The sequence below is a fragment of the Danio rerio genome, chromosome 4 (assembly GCF_052040795.2).
Source record: "Danio rerio strain M-AB ecotype USA chromosome 4, GRCz13ab, whole genome shotgun sequence".
NCBI lineage: Eukaryota > Metazoa > Chordata > Actinopteri > Cypriniformes > Danionidae > Danio > Danio rerio.
The window spans coordinates 6,452,501-6,470,980 of NC_141024.2; the positions used below are offsets into that span (position 1 = coordinate 6,452,501).

At 34.4% G+C, this 18,480-nt stretch overlaps 1 protein-coding gene and 1 long non-coding RNA gene across 15 annotated transcripts in view; one reads left to right on the forward strand and one right to left on the reverse strand.

The window, feature by feature from the left end:
* The window catches only part of tfec (transcription factor EC), an 82,265-nt gene that overhangs the window by 47,139 nt on the left and 16,646 nt on the right, over positions 1–18,480 (forward strand). Inside the window, exon 1 of one of the 4 annotated variants that reach the window (XM_087246864.2) lies at positions 16,658–16,726. The exons of the other annotated variants lie outside the window; for them this stretch is intronic. The gene's annotated coding sequence lies outside the window, so the exon portion shown is untranslated. Of the gene's footprint in view, positions 1–16,657; positions 16,727–18,480 lie in introns of those variants that run through there. 4 annotated transcript variants of the gene reach the window in all.
* LOC141381572 (uncharacterized) overlaps positions 1–18,480 on the reverse strand; it is a 135,608-nt gene that overhangs the window by 37,756 nt on the left and 79,372 nt on the right. For 7 of the 11 annotated variants that reach the window (XR_015482509.2, XR_015482508.2, XR_015482503.2 and 4 more), the window contains one exon: positions 14,020–14,102. The exons of the other annotated variants lie outside the window; for them this stretch is intronic. This is a non-coding gene — a long non-coding RNA (uncharacterized LOC141381572). The remainder of the gene's footprint in view (positions 1–14,019; positions 14,103–18,480) is intronic. 11 annotated transcript variants of the gene reach the window in all.

Consider the following 18,480-nt stretch of genomic DNA (forward strand, 5'->3'; position numbering starts at 1 on the left):
ATACCTGCCATGAAAATCCCTCTCGTAGGAGAATTTTGCTTTCACCATCCAAAATAAATAAAGTTATCTAACATGTGCGGTCACCGAGTGCTTGAAGTAGGAGCAAAAACTGAAAGCTTCACTACCGATTTTAATCCTTTAATCTTTCTGATTTGTAAAGATGTTTGCGTATTGCTTACATCCTGCGTGTATTAGGTAATGTGTCTACGTTTAAGCTGCACAACTAGTGCGCTCTGCGCTGGACTTCTATTACACAATCTATTTTAGTTCCTCAAAACAGCAATGCGCCAACAATCTGCCTTAACACACCTCCTTTCTAGACCGACACACCCATGAGTCCACAAAAGCGGCGCAAATAGATTTACTATTTAAACATCATGGCACAAAACAGGAAAATTAGGGTTGCATTGGTCTGAAAATATCAACAAATCGAGCCAAACATGTCTTGTGCCTTATTTCGCCGGATGTATCATAGGGTCTAAAAAGTTACTAATACTCTAAATGTTTGACGATATCAACACAAAAAATACATGTGTATGACTCAATAAATGTATTTAGTTTACAAACCATTTTTTTTTTCAAAACTTAAATCGTTTAGTGTAGTCAGTTTCCTCAAACAGTTTGAGTTACCCTATCGGGTTTTACATTGTGGTCATATCAACTTATGAAACTGACTAAAAATATGAAGTTAAACTTTGCTTTTATTTTTTAAATGTAGTTGAAACCTGATTACCTTATTAAAACAAGTTAAAGTAACATAAAAGCATTTGTAGTCATGACTTAAGTAGTCATATAATTCTTTTTACATTGTATACTTGGGTATATTAACTGATAAATAAATAAAAACATATACTTTATATTTATCTATTTTATACAACCTATAAAGACAATATCTAAATGTGCTTTATAGTTTTTATAAAGTCCAAAAAATTTGGTATTTATTATTCAATCAATGAAAGGATCCTGCCAACTTTATGTAAATAAATAAATAAATAAATAGATTAATTGAATAAAAACCTCTATCTCTATTTAAACAATGTGCAACATGTCCAAATGTGCTTGAATTATTTTGTCGATTCTTGTCAAAATATATAGGAATTCTTAAATCAAGAAACATTTTCTAGACATGGACAGACACAGTTTCAGTTTACTAAAACTTCTATTTTAAGCTGATTTGAGACAATTCACATTGTAAAACAGAAATAAAGATGAATTGAACTGAATTGAACATGCAAAAGATTTCTGGAAATAATCTGTCAAAATTAAAAAAAAAAAATCTTAAAACAAGCTGAATAATCTGCCTATAGTGTAAGTAAAATAAAATAATCATATAATACACTATTAGCAGATTAGTTAGCTTGTTTTAGGGAAAACCCCAGTGTAATTTTGACTTGCTTGTAAAAACTAAACTAATAACCAATCAATATATTGCTTATTTGTCAGAACATGCTTCTTGATTTAAGAATGTTTAAATATTTGGTCTAGAAATGAGACAAAAACTTTAATTAAGAAGATATATTTTGCAGTAATTAAATTACAGGAATACCCAAACATATCACTTAACCAAAGAAAGTGTTCTGTCAACTTCTAGAGACACTGATATTAAAGCACTTGTGAGCTTTTGAGAAAACAGAAATCATAACACACATCATGCTGTGAACACATGGCTCCTAAAAGTGTGTGTTTGTGTGTAAACAAAAGCATGTGCGTGTTTCCATTGTCTTTGTAGTGGTTTTATCTGTCTTTTGAGTATCACGTGCAATTACTGTAGCTCTCTCTCTCTCTCTCTCTCTCTCTCTCTCTCTCTCTCACACACACACACTTTAAACTCAATTGGCGGAGTCTAAATGTTCAAGTTGGCAGCACGTGATGAAGTAAAATACCACAAAACCATTTATTACTAAGCTAACATGCTCTGACAGAAGCCCACAAACTCCACTGACCTCTATAGGACAGACTTTAGTGGTTTTCTCATACCTGGGTGTGCGGTATCAGCCACTTAATAACCTGATAGGTCTTAAAGTCAGGCTTTTGCTTTGAGAAACGTCCTGCTGTGATGAAAAGAGAAGCGTCATCTCGTGTTAACGTCACCCAAGTACTGGGCTAACATGAGAAACAAAACAAAAAAAGCGAAAGCCCCTCAAATATGTGGGATTCCCTTCAGCGCTGCTGTTGGTCTTTGTGGCAGCGTGGTGCATTTTCTACATTTGACCGCTATTAGTGCCATTAGAATGGTTTATGGGAATTTGAAGGACTTATGGGGATGTGAAAATGTCAGCACAGAGGAGAAGAAAATGTGGCTTGTTCTTTGTCTCAAATGACTCAGGGTTATTGAAGCCTGACTAATAGCAGTATTTTACAGCGCAATACAATATTTACGTCTCAAAGAATATAAATAAAAACTGTGATATTAAGAAATTAAGATTGTGCAAAATAAAGTAAATGAGAGAGAAATTCAAATAAAATTGTGAGCATCATTTTTTCTTATACAATTATTTAACATTTTAAAGTGAACTCAAAGATTTCAGAGCACAATATTTAATACGATATAAGGTAAGTATAAATGAAAACTGCTCTAAAGGATGAAATGTTGATATAAAAGATAATTCTAATTATACAATTATTAAATCAAATAATTTAAATTAAAATAATTATTAAATCTAAAGTTGAAATCATGATTAATTACTTTACAGTTAAAGGAAAAACATAATTGTAAGTCACTTTTATGAGACATAAAACTACAATTATATAAAAAAGTATAAAATACATTGTGAGTTAAATCATGCTACGATAGAAAGTAATTACATTTTCACATGTAATTTAAGAAAGGATAATCACTCGCCAAAGATACAGAAATTAAATACAAAAGATACAGAAACAGTTTTTTATTACTAGTTTAGTCTTTTACAATAGCGTTCAAAAGTGATATATCCTGTCCACAAAAATAGACAATTTCTATCACAGGCCTATTGTTAAAACGTACCCCTGTATAAATTTCTGGAGAGCGTGAATTGTGTAGCCAGGGCTACGTATGGCTGCATTTGTCTCTAAAACGAACGCTACGCGGTGGTATGACGGCTCCAACAGCTGTCGACAGTGGATTTACCTGAAAACAGCAGGAGCAAAAGGCACTTGCGAGAGAATTTTGAAATCTGAAAAAACCTACACTGCAGCTTCTGGTGGAGTCGCGAATAAAAACTTTCAAAAATACTGCGACATATTTCACAATCTCCAGAAATGTGTATAGGAGTATGTATCTATAATGAGCCTGGGTTGACATTTTCACTCTTTACTTGAACTACAAGAGTAGTCTTTGCAAGCATACTTCAATGTTGTGTCTAAAACAAATCATTAGTTTTTACAAATCACATGGTAAATGAAGCCCCGCCTTCTTGCATCAGCGATTGGTATATGGCGAATAAAGCCTGTCTTCTAGTACAGTAGCCAATCAGCGATCGCTATAGAATGACAATTCTCCAGGGGAGGGGCTCGGACAAGAGTTTCTGCAGATTTTGTGTGATTCAAACATTTTGAAATGAAACTAAATAGACAGTTGTTGTTTAATTTTATTGGTTATTCATAATATAAAATGTAATCGTAAGCTTGGCAAGTAGTTTTGGAGAATTTGATGTTTCCCTATTCAAACAGAATGCCTGAGCATACTGCCCGAGAGGCGTTTCAAAGATGCCCGCCGAGTGAAAATACTTAGGGACTTTGTTATAATGCAATGAAACGTGCCAAAATGACAGACAAATCTTTTGGCCAGGGTGTCATGGAAAGAAATGATAAATAAATTCAAAAACAAGCCAGAGCAGACTGATAATTTTGTATTCAGTGTATGCTTTTTTTCTCAGATTTATATATATTGTTTCTTTGTTATTGCAATCATTTGCCTAGTGAAATAGAACCTGTTGCTTTAAGTATTTTGTCAAAGATTGTAGTGCTCATATTTTGATGGCCTATTCATACTTGTAAAGAAATTATAAACAAATCCCAAAACCAATTCCTTCCAGACATCACTTTTGGCGACTACTGCATATACAGTAAGTTGCACAATTGCATAAGAAAACATAATATCCAAATAAATTACCCCAACCCTAATTCAAAAAGATATTAAATAATGTAATGTTTTCCTAACAGATGCAGTAATGTAAATATTGAGCGATTTGCTTACAATAATTTTAAGTGCAGTTTAGATGATGCACCTGTTGCGTATGCTTTCAACAAACTCTACCTTGAGGCATCTGTCATTTCCTAGCTTAACCCCCTAAAATATCTCTTCTGAAATGCCACAATTCAAAGGTGATTTTCTGCCTGCGAGCACAAAAGTCCATCCATTAAACCTGCCTCTGTACCCTCCAGACGCACAAGGCCTTTCATTCAACGCTTAACATGAGAGTTGGCCACACTGAACACTTTGTACCAGCTTCTGTTCTTCTCCATGATCAAATTCAACTCAGGCTGTGCTGATTAATCAATTTGGGCCGCGGGAGAGTGTGGAGAGTTCGGTCTGTGGACGGAAATTACAATGATCCAATTTAAAACCACCAAATCGCTATATTAATCTATAAAGAAATGTCTGGATATTACAATTCATTTGATTAAGAGGTCTGAAATATGAAAAGTTCACCCCCTGTTTTATTTCGCTGATGAGCTGATATAGTATTTATAGGGTTTGTGAATAAACCTTTGTTTCCAGTCGCTAAGCAAATTGATAACATGCATTTTTAGAGTTTGAGGGCAGTCGAGTGACGTTACAGTGATGCGATATTCAAAATATCAAACCAAACTATATATAAACACACTTTCTTTGTGTGTAAATGTGTATAAGAAGTAAGATTTGAGTGCCTTTTACACTATATTTGATACAATAAAGACTTTCTTAATGTGTTACGGCACAATTAGACACACTTGTGAGTTGGTGTATGTCCACACATGCACATGAATGCTGTGTAGATTCACCACAGTCACAACACACACACTCACACACACAAGTGACACTGACTTGAAGAGAATGTGGACACAAATGTTTCTTTGTCATCCTTCAAACCGCGTATTATTAGTTCGGGTAAGGTCAAAGTTGATCTAATTTTCTGCTTAGTCTTCATTAAACAGCTATTGCATTATTTCATTTTACACAATTAGATTTCGGCTGTAATGAATATATCTCAAGCTAAAGCTTTTGAACAGGGCTTTGCAAATTTAGCCCACAACTGCACTTTATGTGCACTTGGTAGAAAGAAAGGAAGAAGAAAAGAAAAAAAGGTTGTAAAGTTAAATACATTTCAGTGATAGACCGTAAGCCATACAATCTCCAGCAATATGAACCGAAATTTTAGAATAAATGCAGCAATTGTGTGGACATTTGGGAAAACAAACTGTTAAAGTTTTAATGTTGCACTCGTAAATAAGAATTTATACACTTTGTGAATATTCCTACAATCAGATAAAACAAGAGTCTGAGCTTAAAGGACAAATTTAATCCTCCGTTTCAATCTTGCATGGCATTTGAAGTAAAAAGGTTTGACTGTGTTCTGCTATTTTACAGCATAGGGATCAGACAATGACATGAAAGCTTGAGTACTCAAAATAAAAGTCTAGTCTAATATTATAGAGCCTGTAATATAGTTTTCAGCAATGGTAAATCAGTGTATAACAATAAATCGGTTCACAAATTGCACTAAACAATTTATTAATTATAGGGCCATTCCTACTGGTGTACAGTAAATGCCTTTGGAGTCTTCAGTGTAAGATGATCATTCAGAAATCAAGACATCAAAATCTTATCTACAATGTTTAAAGGAGTTTTTGACATACGCATCTGCGACAGCAAAGCCTGGAATTTTTATTTTAGACATTTTTATTGACACCATGGCAGAATAACAGCATATACTATACTACTATGGCAAATATTACCTCAGGTACTGATTATGTGCATTATTCAGTGTTAAATGCTCCCAATGTGAGTTTAAATACTATTATACATGACATTTATTGCCATACTACTGAAAGCAGCTGCCGATAATCCACCTCAGATATTTAAAATGAAATAACAAGCAGACAGTTTGAAAATAAAAGTCAGATCTGGGATTTAACATCATTGGTAACCCAGTAGCCTATTAATAATGTGAGGTTAACTATGTTTTAATTAGATTAAAAGCCTTCATCATTTCTTTGGGAATGCAGTGGCTGGTATTTAAATGTTTCTATCATGTCACTGCCTCGCATGGTTCAGGATTGGTAGAGCTACGCATCGATGAATTTGCTCTTCAGTGTTTGAACTCTCAGTAATGATTAAATCACACTGAACTGAGCTAAACTAAACTGAACTTAAACACTAAAACCTGAACCACACTGTTTCAGTTACTATGACCATTTATGTGAAGCTGCTTTGACACAATCTACATTGTAAAAGCGCTATACAAATAAAGCTGAATTGAATTGAATTGAATTGAATCATGTCGCGTCAGTTTTGGTGCAGACAGATAAATTGCTTGTCGCTAGAATCTATTCGTGTTGTGTGTTGTTAGGACATGGTGTAATACGATGTTTAGTATTTAAACTGTCTTAAAATATTACTTTGCTTCTTACCTAAATGTAATATTTTAAACAGAATTATATTTTCATTAAAGTCCACTAGAACTGTAAGTTGCTGAGACGTTTTACTATGTTAATGTACTTCAAAACTGAATATTGAGTAGGAGCGGGGCTTTCTTTTTGCGCCTCATTTGCTTGTAGCTAACGGTAAGAGGGGTGTGGGAAAGAATATTGTGGTTTATCCTGTCAAACTGACCTCAGCAGAAGGACCACCACTCCAAACACAGAATCAAATGGTCAGATTTAGATTGAATATTACCAAAACAGTTTTATTTTTCAGTGGATAAGCCACGGATTAATTGTTCACCTGAAGAATCCGCTTATTAAGTGAGACGTCACGCGAAGCGGCTTCCGGGTCCAAGCGCTCTATTAAACTGTATAGGTAAACTCATAAAATGGTAATAATAAACATTTACAAAGCGCTGTAATACTTTAAAAAATCACGATCGCAAAATATATAAACATGCCTCATATCCGATCGCCAGAAATGGATAAATTGTTTATAAACTGATGTTGGTATTTGTGATGCAGCAAGTCTACAGACTGATGTGTACACTCTGATTTTATATGAAAGTCACTTTAATGTGTGATATGACTAAAAAGAAATAAACATATTTTCTCAATTTAAATCAGGAGCTGCTTGGACACGGAAACAGTATTCCATACGTCACAAATTGACAAGTGGATAACAACGTGCGCTGGCAAAATAAACATTGCATATTTTGATTTCACAATCACTTTAAAGTCTGTGTGAACCAGAAAGTGCTAAGAATTTTATTTCAGCATGTTGACATACTTTCAACTGAAACTGAATATTGAGGAGGAGCAGGGCTTTCTTTCGCGCATTATTACCTCTAGCAAACTAACAATAAGATAGGCTATTAATATACAGTTGATATGGAAGCCCTTAGTTGGACATCAATAGAGGACCGAGACTCCAAATGTAGAAGCAAATGTTATGACTTTCATCTAAGAATATCAATCCAAACTATTTTTCTTCAGTTAATTAACTTGAACAGATTAATGATTTACCTTAAGATTACCAATTTGAGCAAAACAAAAGCAAAAACAGTATAAGTTAAAATTTCATGTGGACTTTAAATGGATAATTTACCCAAAAATAAACATTTCCTCATCGTTTACACATCGGGTGGTCCTAAAAAAGAAAGTGAACACAAAATGTGTCCTTAAGTGATCCTAAAACAGAAATTAAACGCAAAAGGTGTCCTTAAGTGATCCTAAAACAGAAATTAAACGCAAAAGGTGTCCTTAAGTGATCCTAAAACAGAAATTAAACGCAAAAGGTGTCCTTAAGTGATCCTAAAACAGAAATTAAACGCAAAAGGTGTCCTTAAGTGATCCAAAAACAGAAATTAAACGCAAAAGGTGTCCTTAAGTGATCCTAAAACAGAAATTAAACGCAAAAGGTGTCCTTAAGTGATCCTAAAATAGAAATTAAACGCAAAAGATGTCCTTAAGTGATCCTAAAACAGAAATTAAACGCAAAAGATGTCCTTAAGTGATCCTAAAACAGAAATTAAACGCAAAAGGTGTCCTTAAGTGATCCTAAAACAGAAATTAAACGCAAAGTGTCCTTAAGTGATCCTAAAACAGAAATTAAACGCAAAAGGTGTCCTTAAGTGATCCTAAAATAGAAATTAAACGCAAAAGGTGTCCTTAAGTGATCCAAAAACAGAAATTAAACGCAAAAGGTGTCCTTAAGTGATCCAAAAACAGAAATTAAACGCAAAAGGTGTCCTTAAGTGATCCAAAAACAGAAATTAAACCAAAAGGTGTCCTTAAGTGATCCAAAAACAGAAATTAAACGCAAAAGGTGTCCTTAAGTGATCCTAAAACAGAAATTAAACGCAAAAGGTGTCCTTAAGTGATCCTAAAACAGAAATTAAACGCAAAAGGTGTCCTTAAGTGATCCTAAAACAGAAATTAAACGCAAAAGGTGTCCTTAAGTGATCCTAAAACAGAAATTAAACGCAAAAGGTGTCCTTAAGTGATCCTAAAACAGAAATTAAACGCAAAAGGTGTCCTTAAGTGATCCTAAAACAGAAATTAAACGCAAAAGGTGTCCTTAAGTGATCCTAAAATAGAAATTAAACGCAAAAGGTGTCCTTAAGTGATCCAAAAACAGAAATTAAACGCAAAAGGTGTCCTTAAGTGATCCAAAAACAGAAATTAAACCAAAAGGTGTCCTTAAGTGATCCAAAAACAGAAATTAAACGCAAAAGGTGTCCTTAAGTGATCCTAAAACAGAAATTAAACGCAAAAGGTGTCCTTAAGTGATCCTAAAACAGAAATTAAACGCAAAAGGTGTCCTTAAGTGATCCTAAAACAGAAATTAAACGCAAAAGGTGTCCTTAAGTGATCCTAAAACAGAAATTAAACGCAAAAGGTGTCCTTAAGTGATCCTAAAACAGAAATTAAACGCAAAAAGTGTCCTTAAGTGATCCTAAAATAGAAATTAAACGCAAAAGATGTCCTTAAGTGATCCTAAAACAGAAATTAAACGCAAAAGATGTCCTTAAGTGATCCTAAAACAGAAATTAAACGCAAAAGGTGTCCTTAAGTGATCCTAAAACAGAAATTAAACGCAAAAGGTGTCCTTAAGTGATCCTAAAACAGAAATTAAACGCAAAAGGTGTCCTTAAGTGATCTTAAAACAGAAACTGAACACAAATGATATTGGAAACCAGCAGTCATTGACATCCATAGTAAATAAATACTATGGAAGTCAACGGCTGCAGCTTTTCAACATTCCTCAAATATCGTACTTTGTGTTCAACAGAAGAAAGAAACGCATACCGGTTTGGAACAAGCAAAGGGAGAGTAAACGATGACAATTTTTATTTTTGGGTGAACCTTCCCTCTAATGCTTTCATATTATAACCTGTTCGCTTCGTTTGTATACAGCAGAACTGTCCTCAAGTGTGCTTTACCTGATATCCCCTCACAGTGATGAACCATTGAAATTAACTTATGAACAGTCATTACGGCACAACTCTCCACGGCCAAAATGTAACAGCGCAGGCAAATCCATTTAGGTGATTCAAACCAGTCATTAGCCCAAACACAGATAAAGAAGGCCTTTCAAAATCACCAGCTTACCCAAAAGCCCCTGCTTTGAACGTGCTGGGCCCTTTTTTGGCAAATCATGTGATGCGGTTTGGTCATTTTGGGATTTTAAGGGGATCAGCGCAAAGTGGGGGGCCGAATTAGAAGGTATACAGTTTGACGCTTTCCAAAAAAATAAATAAATAAAAAATTTGCCCATCTCTTAAATATATCATAATATAAGCCGCTCATTGATTCGATTCATTACAGGTACTTTTCAATGCTTTATTTGAGGCCTGCATTTAATTGTGTTTTACAGTCGCAGTTTGTTTTGGCTCTGTAATTAAATTTATTCGCGCTCAGGACTCTGAATGAAGACGGGGTCGACTGAATTCCTCTCAGGTGTGCCTGTGAACGGCTTGCCTTGTCGGCCCTGACTGAGTGGAGACTAATTGATTTAGATCCAAAATCTCATTAGACGTAATCACATCTTTCAGAGGGGAACCAAAGTTTCTATTCAACCCTGTCTTAAACTCACAAACCTATTAGCAGCCTATGAAGCTGTTTATGTAACATTGCCAGAGAGTAATATTTTAATCTTCTGCCAATTTTATGTGTTGCAAGCATGTACGGTTGCATAAACGAAGCTTATGTCATGTTATATAGTGCTTTTATAGAACTAGAGCCTAAACATATTTATATCTATCATTGCTGCATATGTATATGAATGTCATTGCGTTACATATTTAAAGAAATGAAGATGAAATAGTGAGTTATAGAAGTGATTTAAGGCAATCAAGTTGCATTATAAAATATAGAATCAATATAAAGTCTCAATGGCGAGAAATGCTACAATACTATAAACAAACTGATACAATCAAGTCCATTATAAATCAGTCTCCCTGATGTGGTACATGCTTTAGAAAGTGAGAAGATGCTTTGTAACATGTTGAAATCACTGCAAGTCTCTGAAGTAGACAGGACGTGTGCATCAGCATCCTTTTGTTGCCTTGTTTCCTGCGTTAAAGGAAATGCTGAGGAAAGTTTCTAGTAATAGACGGCAGTGTTTTTGAACCTGTGTATGTGCGTGTTTGCTGTATGTGTTTGTGTATTTACCCCTTACTGAAAGTCCTGGTTGGCCATTTTTCCCTGTTTTTCTCTGGGCCCCGGTCTGAGTTCTCACCTTTGTTAGTCCCACATACAGTATGTATAAAACATGAGCTACTTCCTGTAAGAGTTGAGCCGCTTCTGAGACAAGACTTCAAAGTCCAGCTCACACATCTGAGAGCTGTTTTATCCAAGTAGAAAAGGAATGCATAATAACCAGAAGACTTTAATGATTCATATATAAATTAAATATTACACTCATTTTAACTGTATGATAGGAGTGCCAAACTGTCCTCCCTGAGCTCATCGCTGCAACCCAGTTGATCAACAAAAAGAAATACGGTATGTGGGGAAAAAGATTATATATAAGAGTTTCTTTCATTGTAGCATACGGTGATCGTGGAAAAGTAAAGGATTAAGCCAATGTTACTTTTTTCCCCTTTTTTCGTAATATCGGAGATTTATTAAGTTATATCGTAAGATTTAAAATGCAATATGAGCTATGAGGTTGCAGTGTAAGAAATTAAGCTGCAAAAGTGAGGTACATTTGCAGTTGTTGATATATAAAGTCATACTGGAAGACTTAAGTTTGCAAATGAGCAATATAATCTTACAAAAAGAGTCCATGTCTACCAATCCTAATAAATTTTTTAATTTTCTCTCACAATTTCAAAGCAATTTCTCAAAATCACCTCTTTTAAATCACCAAATTGTGATTGTAAATCTCACAAATTGACTGTATAACTCAGAATTGCAAGATTATACACACAAAAATGACGTTTGCTGTTTGCAGTTGCTGAAATATAAAGTCATGTTAGGAGATTTAAGTTTGCAAACAAGCCATATAATCTTAAAGCCATAAAACGACTGTCTAAAAATCGTAATTATTTTTCACTTTTCTCTCACAGTTATTAAATTCATTTCTCAAAATCGCCTCCAAATTGTGATTTTAAATTTAACAAATTCACTGTATGACTCACAATTACAAATGTAGCTCATACTGTTGCGAGATTATATACTCAAAAAAAGGACATTTACTGTTTACAGTTGTTAATGTAGTCATTTTGTGAGATTTTAGTAATGATTGATATAATCTAACAAAATGACTCCATGTCTCACAATCTTAATTATTTTTGCGCTTTTCTCTCACAATTTAATTAAATTTCTCAAAATCGCCTCTTTTATATCACCAAATTGTGACTTTATATCTCACAAATTGACTGTATAACTCACAATCGCAGCTCATAATTGCAACTTTATTTACGTTTAAAAGATGACTTTTGCTTTTTGCAGGTTTTGAAATATAAAGTTATGTTGTGAGATTTAAGTTTGTAAACGAGCGATATTATCTTATAAAATGACTATATAACTGTATAACAATTGCAAACGTAGCTTTTTTAGTAGGTCAATGACGCAGCCTTTTTTAGTTGCTCAAAATAGCAACGCACCAATAATGCGCCCTAACACACCTCGTTTTCAGACCAGCACACCCATGTTTCCACAAAGTGTCACAAATGAATTTGCTAATACTTACTGAACTATTGAAATTACAGTGAAGTATAGTAAAAATAGCAACAATTCATGCTATAAACGTTATGCGCCTTAAACCAGGTGTATGTTAAGGCCCAAAGTGTCAGAATTGTTTTTTTTTCTTGCTTTTTGGTTTCACAATTTCAAATTAATTTCACAAAATTGCCTCTTTTATATGTGACTTTAAATATCACATATTGACTGTATAACTCAGAAATGCAAATGCGGCTCATAATTGCAGCATTATACATTCAAAAAACGACGTTGCTGCTTGTTCAAATCACTTATTTAAAAAGAGTTGAAACACAATTGTTGAGGATATTTGGGGGACAACCTAAATGTTCAATCCACTTACATTTGTAAAAACTAAAAAGTTAACTTAATTTCTTCATGTTTTCTGAATACAAATTTAGGTCCCACTTTATATTAAGTGTCCTTAACTACTATGTACTTACATCAAAAAATAAATACAATGTACTTACTGTGTTTATAATGTATTTGAGAACACTTGTGGTGCTTTTGAGTTGGGATAGAGGTTGGGTTATGGACAGGTTTGGTGGCATGGGTAGGTTTAAGGGTGGGTTAAGGTGTAAGGGATGGTCAACAGTGTATTTACAAATGTAATTACAAAAGTTAATTACAGATGTAATTACATACATGTATTTAATCAAGCATAAGTACACAGTAAATACATGTATTTACACAATAAGTACATTGTAACAAACTATTCATTCCTGTGTAAGTACATATTAGTTAAGGTCACTTAATATAAAGTGGGACCCAAATTTATTTTGTGAAACCCAGCATTTTTCAGTGCATATATAACACTATATAAGTTTATATCTCACTACTTTATTTTGCTTGTTTAAAATAATATTACAATTACAATTATGTTCAGTATGTATGTATTTATTTATTTTATTTGACTCTAAGGTGAATACTGGCTTCCTTAAATTACTTGTTTCCAAACCTCAAAAACACTGAAGCTTAATAAATAAATAAAGTAGTGAGTAAAATAATCAGTGTGGCACATTTGTACTGTTATAGTATTGAGAAACACTACCGACTGTGGGAAGTAAAAAAAAAAATAAAAAATCCACAATGCAATACAAAAAATCACCCTGGAAGACAAAGCTGCAAAGAAAACAGACAAAACACTGTACTTCCCAGCAGCTTCTGTCGGTCAATTTAACCCAGAAGGCTTATAGTAAGCAGCACTATGCATTTCTTTGGCCTTGAATGTGCTTGTAGGATCTTAAAACAAACACGCAAGCACATATGCAAGAGAGTGTGGAGTGTGTCGGCACTTGTGTTTCGTTTGATTAATTTTTATATCCTTTGTATGTGTGCGGGTGTGTGTAAAGAGATAACCTATCAAGGAATCTGCTGAGTAAGGCGGTGAAGATGGTCAGACGGGAAGGACCCAAGAACAAAATAATGCACTGAACATTTGTGCCTCGGTCAGGCTTTTTAGGTGACCACTAGATCCCGTTCAGAGGAAGCTAGAGAGCTGAGAAAGCTGATGTGTCATGCCTTCCTTTCCAGGCCTGTGTTTCTGCACACACAGCTCAGGAAAAGCCACACACACACACACACACACACTTTTAGTTATCGTTCTGCTTTCCCAGCCTGGTTGCATTCACACTGGACTGAGGGATTGCAGCTCTACTTTGCTTGCGGTTTGCAGCTATTATAGATGTTGTTTGCTTGAGATTGTACCTGCTTGTGGACCATGAGCCGCTGCTGTGTGGTTAAAGTCATCTCTCTCACTGAGATCCAGCTGCTGCCGGTATGTACAGTAGCTACAAACAGAGAGAAATGGTGGGGATTTAGAGTTTAAGCTCAGTTGTCATGTGTGTGTGTGTGTGTGTGTGTGTGTGTGTGTGTGTGTGTGTGTGCGCGTTTGATTAGAGTGTTTGCTAATAGACTAAGCAAGCTGGAGTAGTTTTGATATCTGCTCATTGCGGGTTCATGGAAAACTGTGTGAGTTTTAGATTGAACTCACTTTACTTTGAATCTGTAATACTGTATTTTTATAGTACTGTAATAGTTTTGATTGCTATATTGGTGAAGTATGGCACTTATGTTCATGTGTTCGAGGTTTAGAGATTACACAATGGTAAAATGTGTTGCTTGAAGTCACTCGGGATGCATGGATAATTAAGTTACCTGGTGAATTGGTAGGATTTTAAAGGAAAGAACGAATGAATGGCTATAAAATGTACACTCAAGGTGTTAATGTTATTGGTCCATGAACATTTCCGACTTGATATCAAACTATTTCATAACTGTAAATAGAGGCAATTCAATCATATATTAATGCAGCTGTCATAACATTATTTATCAAAACGTGGACCCTTTTTGGATTATTATTAGCTATGGAAACTAAAAGAAATATGCTAGAAGCAGTAGTGGGAATTGTACTGAAAAATCATACTCACTTAAAATATAAAAACAAATGTAGTGCAAGTAGAGTAAAAGTATCTGTTGTAAGTATTACTCAAAGTATGAGTAAAAAGTAGAGCCTACAAAAGTACTCAAGAGTAGAAAAAAGCTGATGCATTTACATGTAATTTGTGAATGTGTGTAAACGTAACATTCTGTAGTGCATTTAGTTATTGTCCAGCAGGCACACAACGTCATAAGATGTTAATATTAGGTTAGATTTAGGTTGTGATGTCAGGTGACTAAAATTCAACGTCTAGCCAGCGTCTAAGGACAACGCTATTTTGATGTCCAATAATAACGTCAAATGACATTGATATTTGGTCGATTTTAGGTTGTTAGAAAGTGACCAAAATCCAACGTTGAGCAAACATCTTAAACTAACGTCACATTGAAGTCAAATACTGACATTTATTCGTCAGGTGTAGCAACCAAAATCCAACATCTGACAGACGTCATAGTGGTAACATCCACACAAAGTCAAGCTGTTACATCATTAGACGTTGATATTTGGGTGGTTTTAGATTGGACATTGACGTTGAGTTCTGACATCAACCCAATTTGCATACAAAATGGAACGACCCCAATTACATTAGGCTTTAACGCCAATCTGACATCTAGTTGACGTCTTGTGCCTGCTGGGTGTTTAAGGCCATTTCGGTCATCATACAGTAAACATCAGTCATCTTCTCATCTAAACAGTTCCTGGGTCAATGCGTGTAAAGATTTTGAACATCTTCTTGGACACTTCATGCTTCCACTTTGCTGCAATTTTAAATCTCCCATGTCTTGAGGTAGTTCATTATGAGGTGATTTACCTTCTATGTGCGATTTGATTGGACAGGAATCACAGGACTGATTTTTCTAATCCCCATAGATAGGAAAATATGAAGTAGTTACTGCAGGTTGAAGGAAAGTAGTGGAGTAAAAGTACCAATACTGCACTTAAATTGTACTCAAGGGAAAGTAAAAGTGCACATTTTTAAAACTACGTAGTAAATTACAATTTCTGAGAAAAACTACCTAATTACAGTCATTTGAGTATTTGTAATTAGTTGCTTTACACTGCTGGTTAGGAGTGTTGTTATTTTTACATCTTCAAAATGCATGACAAAGTCATTATATTTATATTAAAAACCTTAAACTGTCAACAAATGAAGAGTTCAGATGCAAAAACCTCTAAGTGCCGTCCTAGATGTTCTTCTAAAATGAGTGTTCTTCTTAGCCTCCTATGTTTATGGTCAACTATTTTACTTTAAAGGCGATGAAAATAGGTCAATGAAAATAATCTGTCCTTGTAAATTGTTAAAGGAATGTAAATAACTGAACATGCTCATAGCTCATTTGTGCTCCAGAATTAAACAAAACCTGACAAAGTGTCTCTTTTGAGGACAGTCAAACTTTTTCTTTAGTTGTAAAGTGCAGACTGCTTTCTTTATGAAATGTTGTAAAGTGTATATTATGAATATGTATACAAAATAAATGAATAAAAATAAATCCCACTATATAACAACCCCTTTTATAGAGCCAAGTAATCTTGTGCATGTGTGTGTGTGTGTGTATGTGTGTGTGTTACTTTCTCTTCCTCTCAGAAACTTTTGTGGTCTAACAGCATTGATTCAGAAGAGAAATATTCAGTATAGTACAACAGATTTCTTTAGAAAGGTCAAAAATAAAAAAGAAATAGTCTCTGACTCACACCTGTCAGAGTAAAGGCGTATCATACATGTTTACCAGTATACCAACCGATTTTAACACCTGACCTTTTGGCCATGAAAAGTTTTGTCCATAATTTCTACAATCGGTAAAAATGGCCCCCCTTCCCAGTGTTTCAAAACACAGATTTTTCTGAAGTGAAACCAGAACTTGACTCATCCTGAAACAAAAATGAAGCAACATCATCGCAAAGCTCAGTAGATTATACCTCGCCATTCACTACGCACGTTTAGGATTTCCAGGCAAGATGCACACATAAATTAAGGTAAATTCATATTTTTTTGTTCATTTATTTTAAATATATTCCTTTAAAATGTAATTGTGTGAACATGTGCAACTGTGAGTACTTCCAAACGGTTAATTTATTTAAGTATGATTTATTATGGATTATTGCTAATTCATTAACATAAAAGAAGTCTTCAGACATGACAGTCATACATGAACAGAGGATCACATTTAAATGTCATTCATTTTTAGTGACCTTTTTAAGGGATGTTTAGTTTATCTTTTTTTAGACACAAAATAAAACCCTAAACTATTATTCAATTTCTATTTTTACTTTTTATTATTTGGCGAACAACTAGGTTTTACTCATTTTCCAGCAAGTTTAAAATGTAATATCAATAAATAAACTCTTGTATTATTTTTATGCATTTTATTAAGTACAGGCCAGAATAAGTTTGCTTTATATTTTTAAGTTTGCTTAAATCATGAAAAAAAATTTTTTCCAATTATTTCTGTCAAGGGAGTCAACAGGTTATAATACAGAATGATGTATATATTACATAACTGTAACTGACAGAAGTTTGTTCATTTGACTTCCTAAATATTTCATAATATAATGCCACTCTGTAACTTACAATAATAGAGCGTACAATACCATTAAGAAGGAAAAAAAAATGAACAGGACAATATATTACACCACAAATCATGCTCAAACACGTGCTACATTAACAGACGAGTCTCGATTGCTGCTGCAAAATTCAGATGGTAGGGTCACAATTTGGCATCAGCAACATGAAAGTACCCATAAGTACCAATTGAGCATCGCGTCAACGTCACAGCCTACCAGAGTATTATTATTGCTGATCATGTCTATCCCTTTTCAATTCAGTTCAATTCAGCTTTATTTGTATAGCGCTTTTACAATGTAGATTGTGTCAAAGCAGCTTCACATGAATGGTCATAGTAACTGGATCATGGTAGTTCAGTTTTTAGTGTTTAAGTTCAGTTCAGTTTAGCTCAGTTCAGTGTGGTTTAAAATCATTACTGAGAGTCCAAACACTGAAGAGCAAATTCATCGATGTGTAACTCTACCTTTATGACCACAGCGTACCCATCTTCAGATGAATACTTAAAGCAGGATACACGCCTTATGACACGCATGTCATAAAATGCAAATAATCTCAGACTGGTTTCTAGAACATGACAATGAGTTCACAGTACTCAAATGGCCTCCACAGTCACCAGATCTCAATCCAATAGAGCACCTTTGCGATATAGTGGAATGGGAGTTTCGCTTCATGGATATGCAGCCGGAAAATCAGCAGCAACTGCGTGATGCTATTATGTCAATATAGACCAGAATCTCTGAGAAATGTTTCCAGTACCTTGTTGAATCTATGCTACAAAGGATTAAGGCAGTAATGATAGCAAAAGGGGGTCCAACCCGGTACTAGTAAGGTGTACCTAATAAAGTGGCCAGCGAGTGTATATAAACATATCCGAAAATTGTTTCCACTTACTCTATGAAATTGCTCCTTTCTGTTTTTTTTTTTTAGTAAGGGTTTCCATCTTCCATATCTCTATAACAATTGCTTTCCATTCTTCTAAAGTGGGAAGTACTGACAAAAGCTATTTACGTGTAATAGCTTTTTTATCTGCAACCAGAAGTATTCTCCACAGATATGTGTCTTTAGTTTCATGCAACTCAAGATTTCCTTAGTATACCACTGAAAACTGAAATTGGATTTTGATCTTCAACATGGCCTCCAGTATCGTGCGTATGAACATTTTTCA